This window comes from Natrix helvetica (genome assembly GCF_964273705.1).
Source record: "Natrix helvetica genome assembly, chromosome: 1".
Lineage (NCBI taxonomy): Eukaryota > Metazoa > Chordata > Lepidosauria > Squamata > Natricidae > Natrix > Natrix helvetica.
Window position 1 is genome coordinate 22,748,315 of NC_138548.1, and position 26,894 is coordinate 22,775,208.

Below are 26,894 nucleotides of genomic sequence, written 5' to 3' on the forward strand. Positions count from 1 at the left end.
CAGTTTTTGTCGGAAGGAACGGAAGTCGGTGGTGGTTCTGATATTGGGGGGGAGGTCATTCCAGAGGGTTGGGCCCATCACAGAGAAGGCTCTACTCCTAGGCGCCGCCCGTTGGCATTGCTTAGTGGACGGCACCCGGAGGAGTCCTTCCCTGTGAGAGCGAATCGGTCGCAGGGAAGTGTGTGGTAGGATGCGATCCCGCAAGTACCTAGGTCCTGAGCCATGGAGCGCTTTAAAGATGGTAATTAACACCTTGAAACGCACCCGAAAGACCACAGGCAGCCAGTGCAGCTCGTGCAGGAGCGGTGTTACGTGGGAGTACCTAGTACTCCCCATAATAGCCCGCACGGCTGCGTTCTGGACTAGCTGCAGTCTTCGAGTGCGTCCCAAGGGAAGCCCCATGTAGAGGGCATTGCAGTAGTCCAGCCGAGACGTCACCAGTGCATGAGTGACCGTGCATAGGGCATCCCGGTCCAGTAGGGGGCACAATTGGCGCACCAGGCGAACCTGGTGGAACGCCCTCCTTGCCACGGCTGCCACATGGTCATCCATTGACAGCCGGGCATCTAGGAGGACGCCCAAATTGCGCGCCCGTTCCACAGGTAGCCGGTAGCCACAGCCACTCAGTCTTGGAGGGGTTGAGCTTGAGTCTGTTGTCCCCCATCCAGACCCCGACGGCTTCCAAACACCGGGTCATCACCTCGACTATCCACCTTTCTGCACTTAATATAGTATATGTCTTGCCCCACAATTACTGTAAATGTTCTGGACTGAAGCACAAAAGTGGGTTAAATCAATCTATCTGTCTGTCTGTCTGTCTGTCTGTCTGTCTGTCTGTCTGTCTGTCTGTCTGCCTGCCTGCCTGCCTGCCTGCCTGCCTGCCTGCCTGCCTGCCTGCCTATTATATCTATCTATCTAAAAACGAAATGCCACTCACGCTACATCATGAATCACCCTAACCATAAAGCCTACATACTTGAAATTGGCACATATGTTCCTCTTGGCTTCTAGTTGCTCGCTAAGAAAAGATTTTTTGAAATGACCATCAGATCATTAGCATTTCTTATACAGTAATTCACATGCTCTGATGCTAGGGAGTTAGACATTCTACTCCCCCTCCCCACCTGAAAGGAACTCCGTTCCAACTGCCAGTTACCTTATATGGGCATGGCCAGCGCATGACTCATTTGGCCTGCAGGGTGGTCTGATCACATGGTTTCATAGCAAAGCACGGGTATCCAGCTAGTATTTTTATACAGAGTATGCATAAATAGCCAAAAAAACTCAGTCCCCTTAAAGCTTCAGTTAGTTCTCTGATTGGAGGGTGGGGGGTGAGAGTAGCACTTTCCAGAATTAAAGATGGGGGAAATCAACATTTTGAGGTCGGATTCCCTCTCTGTTAATGAATCATCTGGGGAAACATTCAGATACCAAGCCATCGAAGGTCATTTAGACACAATGTCACTCCAAGGAGAAACCGTCAGAGTGTAACAAATAGGAGAGTGATCTGGAACATTGCAGGATGTTAGGTCCTGAAATGCTTTTTCTTCCAAGATGGATGCAAAGGGAATGCATTGCTGATTTTACATCAGGCAATGCTAGTGAAATTTTGTGCCAAACTGCCAACCTGCTCTCCCAATAGGTTGCCTTAAGCCCTGGTTCATTTCTTCTAACAGCAACAGCAATAGCACTTAGACTTATATACTGCTCCATAGTGCTTTACAGCACTCTCTGGGTAGTTTCCAATGTCAGCATATTGACCTCAATAATCTGGGTCCTCATTTTACTGACCTCGGAAGGATGGAAGGCTGAGTCAACCTTGAGCCTGTCAGGATTGAACTCTTGCCTGTGAGCAGAGTTAGCCTGCAATACTGCATTTGAACCACTGTGCCACCAGGGCTCCTATGTATGTGGCTTTGGGTGGGTAGGGCTTGCTGGCCCCTGGAACAACTAACATAAATAATATTAAGGCCGCTGTGTGTCAAAACAGTGAATGGTGGCATTGGGAGGGGAAGAGAAGCTTATATGTAAGGGTGTATCTCCTTAAATGCTGGACTGTCACCTTTATGATCTCCAGACCAGTCACAGGGAAATGCGATGGCTTCAGCACTCTTCCAAGTTTCCTTTTTGCTTTCTCATACACAAGGAATCTTTGAGCTCAACAAAATGTGCCACAGTTGTCATTCTTTTGTTTCGCAGATTCAAATGAAAATGCTGCATTTGCATTCCTATTCAAGTTATGTTAACAGAAACCAAAAGATCACTTCAAGTCCACCATTATTTCTGCCTACGTTCTGTTAGGCACGTCCATAAATAACTGTTCAGGTGACAGCAGAATCCATTTTCACTTCCCTCCAGCATTAAATTAATCCTTCCCAGAAATGTCAATTAAAGCAGTCAGGACTTCTGACTGTGTCATGGAGATCACCTTCTGACAGCTGCCCTTTCCTTTTTGGAGTGCAGCTCACAGACGTCCTTAGCTACAAATAATGTTGCCGTGGGGAAGGGATGGTGCCGCTTGATGTTAGGCTCATCAAGGCTATTGTCCCACTGAAAAACAAGCATATCTGTGAAGTCCTATGGGTCTCTGCAATTAACATCTCGGCTGTAAATATGTTTACAAGGAATTTACCTTTTTGGTAATGAATATACATGACTGCCAAATAAATGTCATAGCTAGCACACTGCTAGACCCCACTCCCACACTTTGCTCTCTGTGGACTCTCACAAAGCTTGCCTGGTTTCTGGAACATGAGATTCTCATTCTGGAGTGAATCCTAATCGTTGGTATATTTTATAATATACTTTATTGAAGGAATTAGGTATGTCTATTTTAACGAAAAGAAGAACTAGCAGTCACATAATAGCAGTGTTCCAATATCTAAGAGGCTGCCACAAAGAAGAGGCAGTCAATCTATTATCCAAAGCACCTGAAGGTGGAACAAGGAGCAATGGTTGGAAACTTATCAAGAAGAGAACCAACCTAGAACTAAGGAGAAATTTCCTGACAGTAGGAACAATTAATGATGGAATTGCTTGCGTTCAGAAGTTTTGGGTCTTTCATCACTGGAGATTTTAAAGAAGAAACTGGACAGTCATTTGTCTGAAATGGCATAGAGTCTCCTGTTTGAGCAGGGGATTGGACTAGAAGACTTCCAAGATCCCTTCCAACTCTTATTCTGTTATACATGAGTTTCCTGATGGAGGTAGACCTGCAGGAATAATACTGGAATTGTGCCTGACCTTTGGGGACCAACATGCTACTCTTAAATATTTTAGGATAGTGTCATCACATCATTCAGTCTGACAGTTAATCTCAGGATAGCAATTTAGATGACTTCCAGATTTTTGAGACTCAACCAGAAGGACCAATGGCAAAGGTGTACAAGATTGGCAGTTCAAAATTTATGGAGGGCTTCCTATGCTTGTGTGAGAGTGTTAGAGCGCTCATACCATTGCTGGAAGATTAAAGCTGGAAATGAATATTCAAAGGCAGACGGCTAGAAGAGGAAGTTCTCCATTTAATTTTCAAGAGAACAGCACAGAGGTTGTCTCCTGAAAAGGTAGTCAACAAAAATATTGTTTCCGGGGTTCTTAAATTTATATGAAACAGTGTGTGTGTATGTGTGTTTGTGCAAAAGGGAACATAGTTTGTGGAAGAGGGGTATGTCAATCAATCAATTGTCAATCAATCAATCGTTAATCAATCAATCAAAGCTGGAAGGGACCTTGAAGGTCTTCTAGTCCAACCCCCTGCTCAAGCAGGAGAATTTATATGTGTATTTGTGTTAGTGGTTCATCAGAAGTTAGTTAAAGTGTTCATGTAAGTGTATTAATTTCTCCCTTTCATCTTAAGTGTGTTGCTTTCTCTCTCCTCATATAAAAGTGTCATTTTTATATACAACTAGCCAATAACTGGGCATTGCCCAGGTATTTATTTATAGGGGAAAAATGTCCAGACCAAATGTAATTTCTAATGTTGGATTTTCCTCCTTATCAGAGGGAGCCCTCTTGTGGAGTACTGTGAAGCCATTACCATGGCAACTCCACTGTGCTGTACAGTAGAAGACATTTTACAGCAGTACAGGAGAAGTCATTTGAAGGCACAACAGGCTGTATCTTAACAGAACACACACCCTGAGGGGTGTCAGGGTTGTTTTAACCCAATAGTATTTTTCTCCAGAGAGTAAGTCATCTGTGTACCAAGTTGGATTGAAATTGCTTGAAATGCTCCAGAGTTATGCTGGAAGTTATACACACACAAACAGAGCCGTTTTTATAGATATAGATGAAGTCTTTTCCAGGGTTTCCTGTTGATTTGTTTGAATTGCTCTTGGTGCCGCCCTTTCTTTTGACAGCAGATGCTGTTTGGTTGGCTTTTCCCAACAATTTTTTCAATGCTTACAGGCAGGTCAAATTTAGATCTTTAAAGGGCTTTCATATAGAGGCAAAAGAAGGTTTGGCAAAAGTTCAACAGTTGAGCCAATGACCCTAGAAAATGAAAGTTAGAGCCACCATCTTACTGCACTGAAACACACTACTAGGCAGTCCTCAGGTAGAAAGAGCTCTGGGATTTGTGTTCTTCTTGCTCTAACTTCTGAATAGGTTGAGATGCAGGTAGCCCTGAGTCTTTGGAGCAATAATAAACGCCACTAATTGCTTTGGCATTCTTTTCCTCTGCAACTGTGATTCCTGTCCTAGAGGGAAATGGGATTCTGTAAATATCACAAGGGCAGAGTCAGAATTCATGACCCCTCCTCTGGCTAAAATATGTCAGCTCCACAGAGGTAAGCACTGGTTGGCAATTGCTATTTTTCAGAAGGGTGGGGAGGAAAGATAATCTTTTGTTTTATATCGCTTATATCACAGCCTACTTAGAGAACCTATGTTTCCTATGTAACCAGGATTGGGCTTGGCAATAGTTGGCACAGCAACATGGAGCTTATAAGATGAAGACATGGATGCTTACCTTTGTTTTTCCTCCTTTTTGTTTATCACAAAGCTCCGTTTTCTCTTTGCACAGCAGCTGAAGCTCTCCTGAGGCATTGTGGCCAGATTCTGGAAAGCCACCTGCCTTTCCTGTCTTTCACAGTTAAGAGGAAGGTAAAGAAAGCCATGAAAAGAAGATATGCACAGTGATGCTTACCCCTCGAAATTTGGTACTTGCCAAATGTTTTCCTTTAAAAAACTTGAGAACTCTCTTTCAGATTGACTTGTGACCTGGCGAAGTTCTCAACTGGTCTTTGGGAACAAGGTCCTCTGCAGTGGTGGGAGTCAAAAATTTTTTACTACCAGTTCTGTGGGCATGGCTTGGTGGGCATGGCTTGGTGGATGTGTCAGGGGAAGGATACTGCAAAATCCCCATTCCCTCCTGATCAGCTGGGATTCGGGAGGCAGAGAATAGATGGGGCAGGGGCAGTCAGAGGTGGTATTTACCAGTTCTCCGAACTACTCAAAATTTCTACTACTGGTTTTCCAGAACTGGTCATAACCTGCTGAATACCACCTCTGGTCCTCTGGTATCCTTTGCATTTAGCCTGCTCAGGACTGAAGAAGGCACCTCTTTGGAATCAACTTCGCAGCTGAGTATATCTTGAGTCAATAATTGTCAAGGATAAAAGAGGGAAAAGGAAATGAATGGGAAGACAGGCAAAAGGAGAGAGAAGAGACATTTTTGCTACTTCATACTTCAAAAGAGCTTTTCACTTTGTCACTGTTTCATGCAACACAGCTCTTTGTAGTTGGGTTGTGAAGTAATGACTGCCTTTCTCTACTTCCAAAGAGGAAGGCAAAATTATTACACTATTTCCCTCCCCATGGCTTCTTCTAAGGTTTCCAGTGAACTATTGAGAGGGTTGATCTATACACCTGCAAGGCACCTTTACTGGTTACCAGAAGTAACATCAGAATGATGCAAAGTGCTTGGAAGAAGTAGACCTCATCATTGTGGTACCTTAGAAAGGGGACTAGTACAATCCTGGTGATGCAAATTGTCTTGTACTGCTAAAGCTAAATTCTTTTAAAATACTGAATTCCTTCCTTCCTTCCTTCCTTCCTTCCTTCCTTCCTTCCTTCCTTCCTTCCTTCCTTCCTTCCTTCCTTCCTGTAAAAGAACAAATGATATAAGGGAAATCTCCATCAAAAAAGAAATGGGGATTTTAGAGCAGGGATTTCCTAACTACAAACCCCTAAAATGATAAATAAACCTAGGCAAGCCATTCATGAAAAGACAATCAATTGTACTTGGATTCCAGTTGGAGAAAAATACATGATTAACTCTTAATCTACATACTAATAAAGTAGTAATAAAACCTGGCAACATTTTATGTATGCTTTGTTTCCAGATGTCATTTTAGTTTGCTTAGTTACATATTTTCAGCAGGGGAAAAAAATACACTGAGGCCATTTTTCTCCAAAATCAATTTTGGAATTAAAAGATGTGCATCTTTCCTCATACATTCTTGGCTTAAGCCATTTTATTAATATACCAGTACATTGGTAAAAAGAAAATATTGATTGGTGTCTATATCTGCTGTTTCAATTTTAATGATTATTTAATTATTGTGTAAACTTGTATTGTACTTTGTACTGTATTGATTGATTTGTACTGATTGTATTTAATGGTTGTGTGAGATTAGTCATATTCAAACATGTAATTTTTCTCTATGTTGCTTACAAACTTTCAGGAAGTTAACATACATGGCCAGATAATTGTTGTATAGAGAAATTGTGTCTAAAACCATTACATATTAATGATAATGGCAAATTACAACAGTTATGGTTATTTCTTTGGGAAAAATGAAACTAACCAACCAACGAATAATTTAAAATGATGGATTAGAATATTGTTTTGCTAACGCAAACCATAAACTAGCTGTTTAGCTTGATTTCGCTTGATCTAAATTTCAGATAGATTTAATATTTTTTTTTTGTTTGATGTGGCAATGTCAGCAGAGAGTGCTCCAGAATAGGTTTAAGACAGATACATAGAGCTTCTGCAGAGTTAATTTCCACTAAAATATCAAACCATCTTTCAAAAACTGCATTGAGATTTGCTTTGGAGTAACTAAGGAGAGGGAAATGCCCAGGCCACAGATTAGGGAACTGTGTACTGTTTTTCCCCCAACAAAATTTTATTAATTCTTATTTATACTTCACAAGTCAGATGGAAAGCCTGTGAAGGTACAAAGCAGATTTTCTTAATTCCTCCAGAATGATCATATTTTAGAATCAGCAAGGACTTTGAAGTGTTTCCTAAAGTGATCACATTTTTAATGAGGGAAAGATAAGTCACTACAGACTCTAGCAACTCCCATGTAATTTTTCCATACTCAAAGTTATTAGCTTAATGCTCCTCTTAAAAAAGTGGAGGTGGGAATGCCACTGTTATTGCTTCTCTAATTCTTGCAGCCCTTGCAGGGATTCTTTGATATTTTTTCCCTTTTATCTTTATCCATCTAGATGTGATGTTGCACATTCTGGTCTCTCTCTTGGGAGAAAAGAAATTTCTAAAGTGATTTTCTTTTGATGGTTTCATTATGAGTCAGACACAAGCAATGTCCAACAGCTTAAATTGTTGTGCTGAAACTGCCCAATTTATTCCTCAAATGAGCCATTTCCCCTCTAAGACTGCATGTTTAATATTTTCAGGTTGGACATTTCAGTAGCAAAGTAAATTTTGAACCAGCTATTCTGAGATCCTATGGCCTTTAGATATATTCACACTATTTCTCCCCATGGTATAGAATTCATATTGGGTGCTGACTTTGAAGGCAACACTTGCAGGAAAAACTCCATTTTCAATTTTGTTCAGAAGTGTTAGATCTTTAAATATCTACTTCCAAGAGACAAACAAAAGTGAGCATTAAGTGGCAAGAATGCAATTTTCCAATGCATAGATAAGTACATTTTATTATCAGTGTTGGTAAAGCTACCTATGTATGCTAAGGTTTTTTAAATGGTCTTATTAAATTTTAAAAAAATATTTTTAAAAGGATGATTAAGAAATCCATATCCATTTCTTTCACAACTTTCTAAAACCCATGAAGCTTTTATACCAAACTTCATCTAGAATTTATATCAGTTAATATAACTTTGAGAAGATATTGTTGCAGAAAATGACAAGCTTAGACTTCTCAGAATACAGGAAAAGTTTATTTGGCAGCCAGGTTCAGAAAGTTAGCGCATGGCTAACTTGCAATTTCTGAACGACCTTCATTATTGAAGCACGCATTCTTATACATTCTCAAAGACAGTGCAACACGGAAGCACTTAACTCATTTCTTATTGGTTACCTTGAGGAAAAAGCCTTATAAGGAGATGGGGGTCTTACTTCTCCTTATAAGTTAATGGACTACGTATCATTAGCGAACTTTAATTGAACCTTGTGGTTTTGGACTTTTGACATAGGGACATTTGCTGGAACATGTTGTGGTTGAAGGCTGATGACATTTCCCTGTCCCTTTAAGCAAGCTTCTAACTGTCCCCTTTATGCCACGTCTTCATTCTTACATTTTAATCCATATTTTATTCTACTTTAATATCTTTTAGGTGATGGAAATTTCTTTGATGTTATTCCTGGTTAGATATGTAATTTTGGATACAGTTAGTCCTTAGAAATGATGGAAACTATTTGTAGCTCAGGTGGTAGATGGTGGTGGTGGTTTGTTCTCTGAACTTGTTCCATTGATGATGTTACCTAGCCTGGTGGTGAAATACTTCCTTCTTGCCTGCAACTAAAATACTTATCTAGCTCAACTGCGTCTGAGAGACATCAACAGAATCATCCATAAAGATTCCAAGTAAGCTCTGAAGTACCAGGAAGTTTGTGAAATCTGGCAAAAGGAATTGGATCCAATTTTGTAGCTCTTTTTTTTAAAAAATAATAATAATTTTGTAACTCTTGCCAGCCCTTCCCATAAGTTTGTTTCTACACACTTATAGCCGAATCTATTATATGGATTGTTTGTTCTGTCATGTGGGTGAGTGGGTTTCTTCTCAGCTCTCTACGTTTTGTCAGCTTTGCAAATATCATCCAAAATTAAACCAGTGTCCAAGGCAAAACTTTCCTCAATAAACTTCCAATTTATTAAGAGAGAAATGTTGGTACATCTGTGGAAAACCCGAATCTGAAAGCTTCCTGGGGTTTCCACCCAGTTGAAAGTTCATGATCTTGCCCCCACATCCACAAGTCCATCACAAAGTCCAATCTTCCACTGCCACACTGAGCAGTTCCACCCATCCAGTTCCGGTCAGGCTCAGGGGTGTAGAGACAAAGGATGACCTTGGGCTTCTAGAAAGGATTTTTTATTTATTTTGACAATGACACATTCTACTCTTTACTATTCCCCCCCCCCCCCAATTCCCTACTAATGCAACAGACTAGTAAAATAATAGAGTGTGGCAGCCCAAAGATCCTACAAGGAATATGGCTGCAGGCCTGACACATTTGTTCTTTTGTAGAACATAGAATAACAGAGTTGGAAGGGACCTTGGAAGTCACCTAACCCAACTCTGGGCTTGAGTAGGAGAGCCTATACTATTTCAGACAAAAGGCTGCCTAGTGTCTTTATCAGACCTGGAAGCCATCTTTTACATTGGGCCTTCAGGCCTGCCACATTTTCTTCTATGGGAAAATGGGAGGGGGTTATATAGAGGAGTGTGGGTGATATATAGTCAAAACAACATTCTTTCTCAGAAAGTCAAGGCCATCTTGCCCTGCAGCTGTGATGAGGTGACTGGGAGGTATCTCCAATTTCGGATGGTGCCTGATCGGATCTTGTGATGGAGGGACTTGAACTTTCTTTTGGGTGGGGAAAACCTGGAAACTTCCAGATTCGGGTTTTCCCAGATGTGACAATATGACATCTCTAATAAAATTGAACTTTGAGGAAACTCAACCCTCGGAGTCTGCTTTCGTTGGGGATGTTACTTGGAACCCTGACAGTCTTCTTAAAATCCTCCAATAATGGGGCACCCATAACTTCTGAAGATACACCATTCCACTGTTGATTGTTCTCACCATTGGGAAATTTCTCCTTAGTTCTAGGTTGCTTTTCTCCTTGATTATGTTTCATCCATTGGTTCTCATCTTGCCTTCTGGTACTTTGGTAAATAATTTGCCTCCCCTCATCCTTGTTACAGCCCCTCACATACTGGAACACTGCTATCATATTTCTCCTAGTTCTTCTTTTCGCTAGACTAGACATAACTAATTCCTGTAACCATTCTTCATATGTTTTAGCCCCCAGCCACCTAATTATCTTTCTTGCTCTTCTCTGCACACTTTTCAGTGTCTCAACATCTTTCATATATTTTGGTGGCCAATTCTGTTCCTAATTGTCTCTCTGGCTCAGAAAACAATTTAGGATAAAGCAATATAATGTAATTGGCTAATGTCAGCCTCTTAAGGCCCATCTATGTGAAGGAATATGGGTTTAGTGGAGACTTCAGTAGACACTAGAATATGGAATATTCCCTCAATCCAAGCTCATTTTCCTTTACTGTAGGGACCAATGGTTGCAGAATAGGATAAGGGTTATAGGAAAGACATAGGCATCTTCCCATAGAAGAATAAGGAAGGTCTAAGTTAGTCCATCTGAAGAAATCTTCAGGATTGCATATTATTGAAGTCATTTGTTCTTCTCTTCCACCTAGTATGGGCTATTTATGGAAGCAACCGTCTAGGTTCCACTATTGACCACATTATTACATGTCCTATGTAGTCTCGCTACAAGGATATGATTCAATTCAAATTTGACTCAGTTCAGATAAATTAATCCAATTTGATGTAGAGTGGTAGGTGAATTGATCTGGATCTGCACCCTTTGACCCATTGAATTAGAACTGTCTTGACAGTTGGATTGAAATTTGCATTTCAAATGTAAGATTTTAATCAGGCTGAGCTGAAGATTTTCATGGCCATATTCCTCAGATTCATCCTATTGCTAAGCAATGTGCACACAGACCCCCTGATTAGATCTGTATTCTTGGTAAATCAGCTAATGCATATTTTAAAATAAACTCATGTGCCCACTGTTAGTCATTCAATTCCTTTAGTCTTTTCTTTAGCAGTAGTTATTTTACCTTTCTAATATTGCTAATTTATATTAATACCTTTCTAATATCTAATATATGTAGGGACTTGGTGGCTCAGTGGCTAAGATGCTGAGCTTGTGAATTAGAAGATCGGCAGTTCAGTGGTTCAAATCCCTAGCGCCTAGTAATGGAGTGAGCTCTCATTGCTTATCCCAGCTTCTGCCAACCTAGCAGTTTGAAAGCACGTAAAAATGTAAGTAGAAAAATAGGAATCACCTTTGGTGGGAAGGTAACAGTGTTCCATGGGGCTTTGGTGCTTAGTCATGCCGGCCACATGACCATGGAGACATCTTTGGACAGCACTGGCTCTTTAGCTTTGAAGTGGAAATGAGCACTGCCCCCTAGAGTCAGGAACAACTAGCACATATGTGTGAGGGGAAACTTTACCTTTACCTAATATTGCCGGTTTTGTATCTTACAGAGGGAGGGAAAAAATCTGGAGGTTTGCACACCTGAAGTATTTTTCTTTCCACTCAGAGAAATCAAACAAATAGAAGTCCTTAATTATTTATCCATCTTAGTTAAACTGCCACTGATGCTTCTACCCTCCGAACATTTCTATGGAGGAAACATGAAATTGTGTTCTTGTTCTTTTCAAGGCATGAGACAGATCCTTCTATCAAGTAAATTATAAAAGAATGGATGTGGATCAACATCCCAAGCTTCCTAGCTTCTTTTATGAGGAAAAAATACTTGTTCTGAGAACTCACATGGGTTCGCTTTCTGAATTTTAAGTTTTCTCTGAGGTCAAGCTGACATTTCCAAATAAAAATATCCAGCTAAAGATACCAAAGCAACAGTTTCCTGAAAGTATCCTTGTAATGTCAAGCTACAGTGAGTTATGAAATCAGATCTGTTTGCAGTATTTTGAACGCTTCAGGGTATACTTTCTTTGTTCTTTGACACTGGGCAAAATGTAAAAGCAGAGCGGGGAAAAAGTAATATGCTTGCAGCACTTTCTTTGACAGGAGATGGTAAAAATAGGACTTGGTGTTCAGGAGAGGTTTGCTGCTGCTTCTTCTTCTTCTTCATTCTATCACAGTCCAAAGGATTCCTGGAAAGTGTACTTTAAAGATGACCATCCATGAGTAAAAAAAAACCAGAAAGCTGTCATGAGCTAGGGTTCTTAGAAACTGTAGCTGGACTTGTTACAGACCCTTGTTGAATAGACATATTCTTTATTGCAGGCATGTCAAACTCGCATCGTCATGGCATTGTTATATGACATATCATGATTTCCCCCCTTTGCTAAAACGGGTATGGGGGCATGGCCAGTGCATGACCCACCTGGTCCACAGGTCATGAGTTTGACAGCCCTGCTTTATTGGAATAGGAATATTCTTGGCCAAGTGTGATTGGACATACAAGGAATTTGTATCTGGTGTATAATCTCATACAAACAAACAGCAAAGTGATATGTCATAGAGCAGGGATGTCAAACTCAATGGCATTGAGGGCCGCATCAGAGTTATGTTTGACCTCAGGGGGATGGGGTGGTGTGGCCAGGGTGGGCATGGCCAACTCAACATCACTCATGTTGGGGGCGCCTGTAGTGACCCCAGCGCTCTGCCAATGAAAATGGGCTCCTGAGTTCTGTTTCCATCTGTGACAGCCTCCTGCAACCCTCTGCCAGTGAAAATGGAGTTTGGGAGGATTGTGTGCAGCCTTCACGAGCTCCGTTTCTGGCTGTGACAGCCTCCTGCAGCCCTCCTGAGCTCCATTTCTGCTGGCAGAGGTGTTGAGGGCTGGTCCTTCACTGTTTCTAGAGTGGCCCCACGAACCAGATCTAAGCACCCCACAGGTCGGATTTGGCCCCTGAGCCTTGAGTTTGACTAACCTTGTCATAGATCATAAGTTATAAGTTACAATCATAAATCACAGGATACAAATAAGTGATAAATCATAAGATACCAATAGGAGAAGGTAGTAGGAAAGATGAGAAAATGACAAGGATAATAACAATACTATTACATGGTTAGATATCCTATGCATATGACAGTGCTATGGAAATTAGGTGTTTATCAGAGTGATGGCATGGGGAAAAACCTGTCTTTATGTCTACTTGTTTGGGCACACAATGCCCTGTAGTAGCATCCTGAGAGGAGAAGCTGAAACAGTTTATATCCAGGATGTGAGGGTCAGCAGAAGAGACCACTAGCATCATCTAGTCCAATCATCTGAAACGCATGGGAAAACCAATTAAACCATCCATGAGAGGTAGCCAATCAGCCCTTTCTTTAAAAAAACCCAGTGTAGGAGAGTCCCCAACTTTCAGTCATAGATCTTACCAGCAGGAAGCTTTTCTCTTAAATTTAAAGAAAATCTAGATAGCTGAAATGAATACATATTATTTCTGGCCTTGAAGTTCTCCAGTGATCAGAAGACAGTGATGCTCAGAGGCAGCACAAAAGCTACCTGTTTCAGAACAATTCAGAGCTCCCCCAATTGGTTGTGTATTTGAAATTTGCCTTCTTATGTTATGAAGCCCCACAACCTACCAGCCTGCTTCAGGAGAAACTGAAGAGCAGCATTGCAAGGCCTAGTTTGTTTTAGATGAAAATATGCTGAAGAATTCAAGTGTCGTTAATGTTTGCTTTTTTACAAATGTACATGCAGAAAATCTAGAAGCATCTACAGCAGGAGTATCAAACTTGATTACGTTGAGGGCCGCATCAGGGTTGTGTTTGACTTTGGGGACTGGGGTGGGTAAGGCCAGGGTGGGCATGGTCAGCTTGACGTCACTCATGTTGGAAGCGCCCCTGGTGGCCTGAGGGCTGTGCCAGCGAAAATAGACTCCCGAGCTCCATTTTTGGCTGTGACAGCCTGCTGCAATCTCTGCCAGGGAAAATGGAGCCTGCATGCAGCCCTCCCGAGCTCAGTTTTCCCTGGCAGAGCAACCATGGGGTGGTCCTTCACTGTTTCCAGGACAGCCCCATGGGCCACATCAAAGCACTCTGCAGGCCGCATCCTGCCTCTGGGCCTTGAGTTTGACACCCCTGACCTACAGCATAATCAATAGCCAGTCATGAATTCCTTGTTATTTTTAAGAGTACATTGGCATGTTTCCTTCAATTTTAGTCAATTCACAAATTTTGCTTCATGTGTTGTTCTGAAAACCCACAAAGTAACATTAAAAATTATAAAAAGACAGGAATGGAGAAGCTTTTGTTAACTAACTATCATACTGACCATTTAATGGGAGGACAGTCTACAGGGGACATGTTGTTGACGCAAAGTGCGTAGGACTGTGTAAAGCACAGGAGGATTGTTCTGGGAGAGAAAGTTTGCTTTGAGTGGCTTGAAATATCAAAATCAGCCTATTTAACCATTCATTTCCAAAAGGAGCCACTGATCTTTCAGAAATTATGATTCTTTTTTTTTTTTACTGGCTTCTGTGGCCATACTAATTTGAAAGGCGGAAATTTCTATAGAGCCCTTAGGGCACAAATCTGAATGAAGCCCTGTTTTGTTTTTTAAATTAATTAATTGGTTTATGACATTTGTTTAACCCCCATCTTGTGGCGAGGCAACTCTATGCAGCAACGTTAAAAGCGACAGATTATGAAAACATATATATCATTTCAGGCCTCATGGTGAGATGGATGGCAAATAAATTTAATAAGTACGTAATAAATATCTAATCATAATAAAAAATACAGATTATGATGAAAAGATGGGGAGGAAGAATTTGGTGGTGAGGGAGGTGGGATCTGTTATTGATCATCAATCACCTCCAGCATGATTCTCCCCGTCTGCGATCTGCAATGTTTCATTGTTCAGACGCGAATTGTAAAAGGCCCATATTGCTTTGACGTCAATGTGACTACACAGCAGAGGTGGGATTCACTTACCTTCCCTACCAGTTCACAAACGTCCGTGTCTGCGCATGTGCACCACCTTCTGCGCATGCACAGTGTTTGTGCATTACATTGGGGCAGGTGGGTGGAACCTGAACCTGAGAGAACCAACTGAATATCACTTCTGCTACACAGCCTTTCGGTCCTAGCTGCCCGGAACCATGAGTGAATAGACCTTCTGGAGAGACTTATGGTCCACTTCTGGGTTTCTTGTAGACATCTGATGGAATATTATGGGGACAGTATACTGGGCTAGAGAGGTTCCCTTGGCCCAACTTTTCTTCTTAGGCCCTTCTGAACCTCCTAAGAGAGTTTAAAGAAAAACACAAACTTTCTTCTACCTTGTTACTTAAAAGAAAGGTATTATTTTTGCTGAAAATTTATAGTTAATAGATCCTCCCTTCTCCTGCAGGAAACCAGAATGATAGTTTTCGTACTGTATTTTGAAGGGGAAAAAATCAATAGTATAATAACCACAAGAAAAATCCCATTGTTGCTGTGTCCTCAGATAAGACATAAAGAAATAGTAGGGGGAAATTAATCTGTACTCTGGGAACTCTCTTTTTCTCTCTGTAGGCACATGAATAAGTATGTATAATTATGAGGGATGTACAACGTAGGCCTTCCCCCCCTAATATACCTGCTATTAAATTGAGGTGAAGAACTGCTGTGCTTTGTTTGGAGTATATTGTTCAAAAATGCAAGTAACTCTTAGATGTTTACCTTTTATATTGCCTTTGTATAAATATTTAGAGGGAGAATCTCTCTCCAGAATCTATACAGAAAAATGCAGGCCAATTTTATTTAAGACATTAGTGTTTTTTTTAAACAAAAACAAATAGCAATAGCACTTAGACTTATATGCCACTCCATAGTATTTTACAGCTTTCCTAAGCAGTTCACAGAGTCAGCATGTTGCCCCCAACATTTTACCAACCTCAAAAGAACAGAATGCTGAGTCAACCTTGAGCTGGTCAGGATTGAACTCCTGGTTGTGAGCAGAGTTAGCCTGCAACAGAGGTGGGTTCCTACCGGTTCGGCCTAGTTCAGCTGAATAGGTAGTTACTTGGCCTGCCACATCCCTGAACTGGTTCTCTCGGCGGTGCCATAGGTGCCGCCATCTTGTTTTTGGCTTCTGTGCATGCGCAGAAGCATTTTTTAAGGACTGTACATGTGCTGCACATCCCTGAGTGAACTGGCAGTAGCAGCAGCCACAACCCACCCCTGGACTGCCATATTTCATTCTGACCACCATGCCATCATGCTCTAGATGTATGCATACACAGAGTAATTATAAAAAGAAAAGAAAACAAGGAAGGTGGGAAGAGGTACAAGTAAAGCACATATATTTAATTAACAATAATAATAGGCAAAAAAATTTTTTAAAGAAGCCATGTCACCATTCCTACACCTTTGATACATCTTAAACAGAGTAGCATTAAAAGTACATTTTGGAATTGGATGACCATCTAGGCCTGCAGGCTGGTGGTTCATTGTTTTAGCTGCATTTTTATTTATACAATGTTTAATGTTTAATATTTTTTTTAAAAAATTATGGGGTAAATATGCAGTGTTATGAACTTCTAGAGTTTGGCAAGTAGATACTACCTAGACTTTGTAAATAGTAAGCTGGTACGTCAACAAAATTGACTTATCGATTATTACAATGTACAGTTCTTTCCCTCTTTAAACTACTTTCATTGTTGCTTTAAACAGACAGAAGGCCTCCCTGCGTAATTTAGTATTTATAATCCATGTTAATTTATTTAAAGTGGCAAAATGCCATGGCTTAATATGCCATCTCCCCATTCTTGCAGTTTGATTGGATTTTCCAGTATTTTGCATAGGTTATTCCAGGGACTGTAATCTTATGGCAGAGAATGGATTTCTTTTAAGCAGCTGGCTTCATCCCTGGGTAATCCTGCAAAATTACCAAGGTGCTGCTGAAGGATTATTCCAAAAGCTGGCATTGAAATGCATGGGCCATTGACATACCACATGCAAATGCTGTTGTCAGGCCATTGATTATGCCAGCTTCTCAGCCATGAGTTGAATCTTAATCAACAAACATAGCATCATAATTTGCAAAGAGATATTTGAACAGTGTCTAGGGTTAGGAATGTAAGCTAATGTAAGCTAGGAATGCATTCCCTTCATTCTTAGTGTTTCAGCAGGTAGCTTTCCTACATTGGCCTCATTTAAATGGGTATAAGTTACTATTAAAACCTCCAAGTTGTTGCTATCCGGTCCCAATTACCTGACCTAATCACAAATTTGCATGAGCAACTGGTGAGAGTCACTATTATAAAAATAGCATCAGAAACCTGCTTGAAATCAAGTCAGTTTATGTGACTGGTTTCAAGAGTTTTACTTTCTTGGGAGAGGAGTTCAAGCAGATCCTTACATTAGGTGGAGTCTGCAAACTGGTCAACCCGGAGAGGCATCTGCCCTATCTTGGAGACCTTGCAAACAATGTCAACCCAAAGCAGCAACTACGAGGAGAGTGAGTGCTGGGACAATGCCTCAACGAAATCCCAACTGACAACAATCTCCAAGGGATGGAGTTAGGAAGGGGCCAGCCTCAAAGGCCCTAATAAGCCTAGATGCTCCATAAGTATTGGGAAGAAGGACAACTGGTGAGGTAGTACAAATGGGGTCAACTTCATGACAGGCAGTCATCAGAAAGGATGGAAAGAGAAGCTGGCGATGTTAGAAGATGAGGACAAAGAAGGGGGAGACTGTTTTAGATGAGCCCCACCCTGAACTATGAAGCAAATATTCCTGCATCACATCTACCGATTACATGGTGCCCTGTCACAAATAATTTCAGATAGGGGGAGTCCAATTTACCTCAAAATTTGAAGGGCACTTTTGGACCCATTTTGTCCCTGCCCAGTCCCAGGGAGCTTCAATTCTATGGGCATGGTCATGGGATCAATGGGGCCCCTTACCAGGGATCATCATATGATTCTCTGTCCATCCGCCCTGATCTTCCACAGGCAGGTTCAAAGTTCCATCCTCTCTATAAGGGAAGGGAGTGAACTCCACAAACTCTGAGTGTCAGGCCTGCAGCCATCTTTTCTGTTGGATCTTTGGCCTGCCATACATTCTATTATTCTACTATGCATTTTCTATTGTGGGAAAATGGGAAGGGGGATTGTAAGGAGTGAGATGCTATGTAGCCATAACAAAAAAAATTCTAGAAAGCCAAGGTCATCCTTTGTCTTTGCACCTCTGAAACTGACTGGAATTGGATGGGTGGAACTGCCAGCATGGCAGTGGAAGATTGAACCATATGATGGACTTGTGGGTGTGGGGGCAAGATCTTGAACTTTCAACTAGGTGGGGAAAAGTGGGAAGCTTTCAGATTCAGGTTTTCCCAGATGTGCCAACATGGCTCTCTTAATAAATTGGAACTCTTGGACTCTGATTTACTTTTGGATGCTATTTGGAACCCTGACACCGAGCTTCTTAGTGTCTTCTCCTTTGCCTGGGGTTTAGCTGTCACTGGTTTCTCTGCCAGAGTTGTCTCCATTTTCTTGATGGGGACGTTTGTTCAGCATTCTGCTGCTTGGTACCCCTCTCTCCCACACTTCAAGCTGGCAGAAGATCATTGTAGTTGAACTTGGCCCTTGGCAGCCTCTCCTTCTTTCTCTTGGTGCCACAGTACTTGTTTCAGTTCTGGTCAATTTCCACCTCTTCAGCCAGCACACACCAGTCATGGAGATGGACTGGATTTCCCCCTGGCAATGCAGGCATTGTAGAGGTAGGCCATCCTTGAAACACCTCACAAGGATTTCCTCTGACCAGTCTAGATGGCAAGCCAGGTCCCAAAACTCCTCCGTGTACTCGGCAACTGGTCAGCACCATTGCTTCACCATTTGGTTGCAGTCTCTGGCTTTCCGGTCAACCAGGGGATCTTCAAATTTCTGTCAGCCTCCATATCACTTGCTTTTTGTAGGCTGCCATAATAATGGGAAGGGAGGGGGGTTTTGGTATTTGGGAGGGGAAACATGTTGAGGAGTTATCACAGGACAAAGAGGGAGATTTATTCTCACCATCTTCTGCACATGCTGAATGCTATTGTTTAGGTCTGGTAAAGGCCAACCATCTCTGCATACCAGCTGGATGAGGCCACCTGAAGAGGCACCCCATATGATACCCTTGGCGGCTGGAGATTGGACATTTAGCTTGGGGTTGTTGGAGGGGATTTGGGTAAACTTTTGATATGTACGAGTTTGCACCTTTTAGCTTCAGATCTTGCTTTACTTTTACTGTTTTCACTTCATATCCAGTAAAAGTATCTTTTCTCTAAACCAATGGAGTTGGGGGTTTCCTTTCTTGGATTTTGAAGGAGGCACGTTTGACAATTTCTTTCTTGAAAAAAATTGGTTAAAATTCCTCAGTTCAGGGGCATTGGAGTTGTGGAGGATCACCATCCATCTTGCTGCAGATTCCTCCAGGTCCAGAGTAAGGACTTGGACCTTAGTCCCTTTGGTAGGGATCTCATTTCCTTATTGCTGCATGTAGGTGAGAACCTGGACTAGAAAGAATCCCAGTTGCTGGGGGTCTTCCATCTATGTGGAGACACTCCATCTACATGTCTCAGGGCATTTCCTGCCCCGGTGTCTCTCTACAGGGTCTGTTAAGTAAGTAAACTTACTTAAACTTACTTACACCCAGTCGTTTGTACCAACCCCCGCAACCTAGGTGGTCAGGAACTACAGAGCCAGGGCCTGAGGCTGATGCTCTGCAATGCAAGGTCCGTGACCAACAAGGCCCCCCTCATTAATGAGTTGATCTCAGAGGGGGAGCTGGACCTTGCAGGGATAACGGAGACCTGGTTGGGCCACGAGGGTGGTTTACCCCTTGTGGAAATGTGCCCACTGGGTTTACGTGCATTCCATCAGCCTCGAGCCCTGGGTAAGGGTGGTGGGGTGGCGGTAGTTATACGGGAATGTCTAGAGCCGAGGGAGTTCACTGTTCCTCAGATACCCGGATGTGAGTCCCTTGGTGTGAAATGGGGCCCAGGGAGGCAGTGGGGCTTGCTGATTGTATACTTGGCTCCTCGCTATACGTCAGCAGCCATGCCCGAGCTCCTCGAGCTGATCTCTGAGACTGCAGTTGAGACCCCCAAGCTGGTGGTTATGGGGGATTTCAACTTGCCTTCGACGGGGGAAGCATCCGAGGTAGCTCGGGAGTTCATGGTTTCCACGACAGCCATGGACCTGACCCAATTAATTCAGGCCCCCACACACGAAGGTGGCCACACTCTGGACCTTGTTTTTGTATCTGAACAGAGGGCGAGTGATCTGGGAAGAGGGGATGTAACTATTACTCCCCTGTCATGGTCAGATCACTCATGTCTCCGGCTGGACTTCCCTGGCGCTACCCCCCACCGCGAGGAGGCGGAACCAAACTGTCTAAGTTGGTACCGCCCCAGGCGCCTGATGGAACCGGATAGGTTCCAGACGGAGCTTGGGCCATTCCCTGTAGCCCTGACCCGCTCTCGCTCCGAGAACCTAGTGGCCGCCTGGAATAGGGCGGCTGCTGGGGCCTTGGACCGAGTTGCGCCTTTGCGGCCTCTCCTGCGGCGACGACCCACCCGGGCTCCTTGGTTTACCGAGGACCTGAGGGTGATGAAGCGCCATAGGAGACGCCTAGAGGGCAGGTGGAGGTCCTCACGCTCCGAATCTGACTGAACACAAGTAAGAGCCTATTTACGGACTTACCTTGTGGCATTAAGAGTGGCCAAACGTAGGCATTGTGCCACTCTTATTGCGTCCGCCGATAACCGCCCTGCCGCCCTGTTTTGGGTGACCCGCTCTCTCTTATCACAGAGGATGCGGGAAGCCCCTTTACAGGGCAGAGCAGAGAAGTTTGGGGAATATCTGCAGGACAAAATCGCTCAGATCCGGAGCGGATGGGCCCCCTTCAGTGGACCAGAGGAGCCGCCAACAGTGAGTCTTGTGAGACCACTCTGGGAGGAGTTTGCGTCTGTTGCCCCCGAGGATTTGGATAGGTTGCGTGGACGGCTGCGACCGACCACATGTTTAATGGACCCGTGTCCCTCCTGGTTGGTACTGGCATCCTGGGAAGTGACACGAGGCTGGCTACTGGGCCTGGTGAACGTCTCTTTGAGCGAGGGGTCCTTTCCGGCCGCCTTGAAAGAGGCGGTGGTGAGGCCCTTACTCAAGAGGCCTTCCCTTGACCCGATGGAGCTAGCTAATTATCGTCCAGTCTCCAACCTTCCCTTTTTAGCGAAGGTTGTAGACAATGTGGTGGCACAGCAGTTCCCACGACACCTTGAGGAATCCGAATATCTAGACCCACGCCAGTCCGGCTTCCGGCCCGGACACAGCACGGAGACGGCCTTGGTCGCGTTGGTCGATGATCTCTGGAGGGCCAGAGGTAGGGGTTGTTCCTCTATCCTGGTCCTATTAGATCTCTCGTCGGCTTTTGATACCATCAACCATGGTATCGTATTGCGCCGGCTGGGGGGGATGGGAGTTGGAGGCACCGTTTTGCGGTGGTTCGGCTCCTACCTCTCCGACCGGACGCAATGTGTGTTGGCAGGGGGGCAATGGTCGACTCTGAGGCCACTCACTTGTGGGGTGCCTCAGGGGTTGGTCCTCTCACCCCTTCTGTTCAACGCATATGTGAAGCCGCTGGGGGAGATCATCCGTGGTTTTGGGGTGGACTATCATCTGTACGCTGACGATACGCAGCTGTACATTTCCACCCCAGACCACCCCAACAAGGCTGTCGAGGTGATGACCCGGTGTTTGGAAGCTGTCGGGGTCTGGATGGGGGACAACAGACTCAAGCTCAACCCCTCCAAGACTGAGTGGCTGTGGCTACCGGCACCCCGGTTCAGTCAGTTGATTCCATCACTGACCATAGGGGGCGAGCAACTGCCCCCTGTGGAACGGGCGCGCAATTTTGGCGTCCTCCTAGATGCCCGGCTGTCAATGGATGACCATGTGGCAGCCGTGGCAAGGGGGGGCGTTCCACCAGGTTCGCCTGGTGCGCAAATTGCGCCCCCTACTGGACCGGGATGCCCTACGCACGGTCACTCATGCACTGGTGACGTCTCGGCTGGACTACTGCAATGCCCTCTACATGGGGCTTCCCTTGGGATGCGCTCGAAGACTGCAGCTAGTCCAGAACGCAGCCGCGCGGGCTATTTTGGGGAGTACTAGGTACTCCCACGTAACACCGCTCCTGCGCGAGCTGCACTGGCTGCCTGTGGTCTTTCGGGTGCGTTTCAAGGTGTTAATCACCATCTTTAAAGCGCTCCATGGCTCAGGACCTAGGTACTTGCGGGATCGCATCCTACCACACACTTCCCTACAACCGATTCGCTCTCACAGGGAGGGGCTTCTCCGGGTGCCGTCCACTAAGCAGTGCCAACGGGCGGCACCTAGGAGTAGAGCCTTCTCTGTGATGGGCCCAACCCTCTGGAATGACCTCCCCCCCGATATCAGAACCACCACCGACCTTCCCTCCTTTCGACGAAAACTGAAGACTCACCTGTTCCGTTTAGCCGGCCTGGACCATTCATAACCTTATTATACCTCCTGGCAGATATATTTTAACTGGGTAATTTTAATTGGGTATTTTTTAGGATTGCTGATATACTGTTTTTATTTGCTTTACCTGTACAGTGTTGTATTGCCTCCTCTTCTATGTTTCTATGTTTTTATGTTTGTATGTTTGTATTCTATTTTATCTGTTTTTTACTGTACACCGCCCCGAGTCCCTTTGGGGAGAGGGGGCGGTATAAAAATCGAAAATAAAGGTAAAGGTAAAAACTCCCTTTAGAAGATCGAATATGCAGAGAAGCGTAATGAAAGTGATATGGAATAACACGCACAAACCAGCATACAGAGATACTGAATAGTATAAAAATATAGTAGTTTACTATGTAGAAATATAGAAGTATTCAGAGTCCGGTTAACAGTCCACGTCATACACGGTTCAGTAATTCAGTTATCAAAATAGTCAGTCTAACACACAAAATATAGCTAAACAGTAGCAAACCACAATACCTCAGTATACACCAATCAGCTTCTAACAAAACAGAGAGCTAACAGCCATTCTGGCTCCCTCTTATAGCTGCTTGAGGTAACAAACCAATTACATCTCTTAAGCATTTAAAGTAACAGTAAAGTAATCATAGCTTATATACATTGCCAAGCCAAGCCTAGGGTTACATCCCTAACAGGGTCCCTCCTGATGCTGCCACCACCAGGGAGGCCACCACTGGAGTTATTGTGTCCAGGGATGAGGGTTCCCTTTGCTGCCAGGGAGTTGAGGAAGACCCTTACAGAAATTGAAATGCAGGGATATTGATCAAAACACCATGATCAGACATTGTGTGAAATAGTCCTGTTAAGGAAATTCTACCTAAGCTTTAGATCAACCACTGAGATGACTGAGATTTTAGTCTCTGCTTTCTTTCACCAAGACAGGCAGAATGAGATGGATCAGCTCCAACTAATTACTGTTTGTCAACTCTGGTTCAGAATCCATTCCCTGTCTTCACAAATTGGAGAACAAGGTTAAGCAGTATGGATTCCCCTACTTCGTTCTGACATGCCTCAGAGTAATTATAAATAGTATTGATACTTTTGAAATTTATTGGAGAAGATCATGGAGAGGCAAGAAAATAATCAAACGGATCATTGAACAAATCAACCCAGAGTTGTCACTTAAGGCAGAAAAGACCAGGCTTAAATTATCCTACTTGGAAACATTATGCAAAGACTTAGCTCTGGAAAAGGCTCTGAGGCTAAGAATGGTAGAAGGAAAGAGATGAAGAGAAAGGCTAGCAGCAAAGTGGATGGACTCAGTTACTGGGGTGATTGGTGCATCATTGCAGGGATTAAGCCAGGGAAAAATTGTCATGGAGAAAATCTATGTGGTCACTAACAGAAGACATGAACTTGTCTTCTCTTAGTGACCACATAGCAATAATCAATCAATCACTGGAACGGCAGAGGATTTTGCCAGATGTTCATAACCTCTGTGAGATTGTGTTAAAATATCAAGCTCCTGAATTGTATAGACTCTTGAATAATATAGATCAGCGATGGTGAACCTTTTTTGGCTCGCGTGCCACAGGTGGGGGGAGCGCAGGGGGGGTCGTGTGCGAGCGTGCCACACCCATAATGCAATGCGCAACCCCCCCCATTACGCATGCGCTGACAACAGGCGCCCCCCCATTTTACATGCTTTTTTCGCCCTCCCAAGGCTCCAGAGGCTTTATAGGAGCCTGGGGAGGGCGAAAAGAGCCTCCCACGTCCCCCTGGAGGCCCTCCGGAGGTTTCAGGGACCATCCGGAGGCTTCCCTGACACATTCGGAGCGCTTAAAACGACCTTCTGAGCAAACCGGAAGTCACTTCCGGATTGCTCACAGGGTCGTTTTAAGCGTTCCAAAGGCTTCAGGGAAGCCTCCGGACAGTCTCTGAAGCCTCCGGAGGGCCTCCAGGGGGGCGGGGGAGGCTCTTTTTGCCCTCCCCAGGCTCCTATAAAGCCTCTGGAGCATGGGGAGGGCAAAAAATTGCTTTAAAAAAGGGTGAAATCGGCTGGCCAGTGCGCGCATGCGCGCTGGCCAGCTGACAGGACAGTGCCTCGCGTACCCTGACAAATGGCTCCGCGTGCCACCTGTGGCACGCATGCCATAGGTTCGCCATCACTGATATAGATTCTTAAAGGGTAAAGTATCTGAAAATTAAAAAAAAATTAGAAAAGATTTAAAAGGTTTAACTTTTTGAAAGTTCTGAAAATTAAAAATAAAAAGGAGAAATTTTCTATTGGTGAGAGCAATCAAGCAATGGAATAGTTTGCCTTCAGAAGTTTTGGGTGCTGCATCAGTGGAGGGTTTCAAAAAATGGACAATCATTTGTCTGAAATGGTGTAGGATCTCCTGTCTGAGCAGGGGGTTGGATTAGAAGACTTCTGAGGTCCCTTCCAACTCTATTATGAATTCATGGCCTCCATGACAGCCATGGATCTGACTCAAGTAGTTCAGGAGGGAGGCCATATACTGGATCTTGTGTTTGTCTCCGACCAGTGGACGAGTGATCTGGGAAGAGGGAATTTAGTCATCACGCCCCTGTCATGGTCAGATCACTCACTTCTCCAGCTGGACTTCCCTGGCGCTGCTCCCCACCGCGGGGAGGCGGAACCAGACTATCCCAGATGGTTCCACCCCAGGCGTCTGATGGAGCCAGATAGGTTCCAGGCAGAGCTTGGGCCACCTCCTGCAGACCTGCCCCACCCCCGGGCAGAGGACCTGGTAGCCGCGTGGAATAATGCGGCCGCCGGTGCCTTAGACCGGGTGGCGCCTTTGCGGCCTCTCCGACGGCCACGATCTACCCGGGCCCCCTGGTTTAACGGGGAGCTAAGGGCAATGAAACGCCTTAGGAGACGCCTAGAGAGCAAGTGGAGGTCCTCCCGCTCCGAATCCGACCGAGCACAAGTAAGAGCCTACGTAAGGACTTACCTTGTGGCAATAAGAGTGGCCAAGCGTCAGTATTGTGCCACCCTTATAGCGTCCGCAGAGAACCGCCCTGCCGCCCTGTTTCGGGTGACCCGCTCCCTTTTGTCACAGGGGCAACGGGACCCCCCATTGCTGGGCCGGGCAGAGGAATTTGGAGAGTTCCTGCAGGATAAAATCGATTGGATCCGAAGGGGATGGACCCACCTCAGTGCTCCAGTGGGGACGTCTGAGGCTAGTCTTGAGAGACCATGCTGGGAGAAGTTTGACCCTGTTGTCACCGAAGATTTGGACAGGTTGCGCGGGCGACTGCGAGCCACTACATGTTTATTGGACCCGTGTCCCTCCTGGTTGGTACTGGCCTCCTGGGAGGGCTCACGAGGCTGGCTACTGGGGCTGGTGAATGCTTCGCTGGGTGAGGGCCTTTTACCAGCCACCTTGAAAGAGGCGGTAGTGAGGCCCCTGCTCAAGAAGCCTTCTCTGGACCCAACGGAGCTAGCAAATTACCGTCCTGTCTCCAACCTTCCTTTCTTAGCGAAGGTTGTTGAGAGTGTGGTGGCTCAGCAGTTTCCGCGCCACCTGGAAGAAGCTGATTATCTAGACCTGCGCCAGTCCGGCTTCCGACCCGGTCACAGCACGGAGACAGCCTTGGTCGCGTTGGTGGATGATCTCTGGAGGGCAAAGGATGGGGGTTGTTCCTCCATCCTTGTCCTATTAGACCTCTCGGCGGCCTTCGATACCATCGACCATGGTATCCTATTGCGCTGTCTGGAGGGGTTAGGGGTCGGGGGCACCGTATTACGATGGATCCGCTCCTACCTCTCTGGCCGGACGCAATGTGTGTTGGCGGGAGAGGAGAGGTCGACCGCGAGGCCCCTTATCTGTGGGGTCCCACAGGGGTCGATCCTCTCGCCTCTCCTGTTCAACATATATATGAAGCCGCTGGGCGAGATCATCCGTGGTTTTGGGGTGGGATACCATCTGTACGCTGATGACACTCAGCTGTACATTTCCACCCCAAACCACCCCAACGAGGCTGTTGAAGTGATGTCCCGGTGTCTGGAAGCCGTACGGGTCTGGATGGATGACAACAGGCTCAGGCTCAACCCCTCCAAGACAGAGTGGCTGTGGCTTCCGGCTTCCCGGTTCAACCAGCATATGCCATCGCTGACCATCGGAGATGATCAATTAGCCCCGGTGGAAGGGGCACGCAATTTGGGCGTCCTCCTTGATGCCCGGCTGTCTATGGAAGATCATGTGGCAGCCGTGGCGAGGGGGGCGTTCCACCAGGTTCGCCTGGTGCGCCAATTGCGGCCCCTTTTGGACCGGGAGGCCTTGCGTACAGTCACTCACGCGCTGGTGACGTCTCGCCTGGACTACTGTAATGCTCTCTACATGGGGCTCCCCTTGAGGTGCACCCGGAGACTGCAGTTGGT

General features: G+C 44.8%; 1 long non-coding RNA gene across 1 annotated transcript in view; it reads left to right on the forward strand.

Annotated features, from left to right (window-relative positions):
• Nucleotides 1-26,537, forward strand: part of LOC309383025 — a 904,876-nt gene extending 878,339 nt beyond the window's left edge. The window contains exon 4 of the long non-coding RNA XR_014173746.1: nt 26,494-26,537. This is a non-coding gene — a long non-coding RNA (uncharacterized lncRNA). The remainder of the gene's footprint in view (nt 1-26,493) is intronic.
• The last annotated feature ends 357 nt before the right edge of the window (nt 26,538-26,894 follow it).